Raw genomic sequence first — 713 nt, 5'->3', positions numbered from 1 at the left:
TCACGAATCTTGATTTAGGGGTTTTATACAGGGGAAAATTTTAAGAGAATAAAGCGAAAGAAGCGGAAAATGGAATATAGAAATCATTTTTCGAGCTAATCCTCAGATGACGGACAAATTGCAGTATAGGAAAGCAAGCATATAGGGGGGGAGGGGTTGTCCCAAAACCCCAAAACGTGGGAACGCAAATTCTCGCGTCGATCCGAAAAGGTAAAAAAATTAGTAAGAACATGCAAAATACTGTATGAAGAAGTAATTTTGTGATAAGAACAATTAAAATATATGCGGTCAAAAATTGGGGAACGTTTCACGATTTTGCGTGCACCCTTTGCGCAGGGGCCATGCAAATCTTCTTTTATCTTTCCCAATTTGTATATGTACTGCCGAAGAAGCAACACCTGGGGATTTTTAAAAATTTTGAATTTTCGCAGGGTTGACGGCTTTCATTTTTTTTTTTGTTACGAGATACGTGTAGACAACAGCCTATATCAAAAAAATCGCGGAAAAAAACTTTAGTACTAAATTCCCCTTTTTTCAAAACCCAAAAATAGATTCGATAACCCTTTTTTCTTTTTCCTTTTTTACTGTAAGTATTGAAAATGTGATGAAAGTGATACAAGTTAACAAAAGACTTGGTTATATATAATTTTACATTGATGGTGATGTTTTTTTATATACGTGTACATGTATCTCCCAAAATCTATGTGAGTGGC

The 713-nt window shown here is 35.1% G+C and overlaps 1 protein-coding gene and 1 non-coding gene across 2 annotated transcripts in view; one reads left to right on the top strand and one right to left on the bottom strand.

Annotated features, from left to right (window-relative positions):
- Positions 1-713, top strand: part of LOC119593182 (transcription initiation factor TFIID subunit 11-like) — a gene marked incomplete in the record, with an annotated part of 72,269 nt that overhangs the window by 39,056 nt on the left and 32,500 nt on the right.
- Positions 292-393, bottom strand: LOC119593224. The gene has a single exon (XR_005230522.1). It is a non-coding gene; the product is annotated as a U6 spliceosomal RNA (small nuclear RNA).

The sequence above is a fragment of the Penaeus monodon genome, chromosome 31 (genome assembly GCF_015228065.2).
Source record: "Penaeus monodon isolate SGIC_2016 chromosome 31, NSTDA_Pmon_1, whole genome shotgun sequence".
NCBI classification, from domain to species: domain Eukaryota; kingdom Metazoa; phylum Arthropoda; class Malacostraca; order Decapoda; family Penaeidae; genus Penaeus; species Penaeus monodon.
The sequence above is the reverse complement of the archived record's forward strand: the minus strand, read 5'-3'. Positions and strand labels throughout refer to the sequence as shown.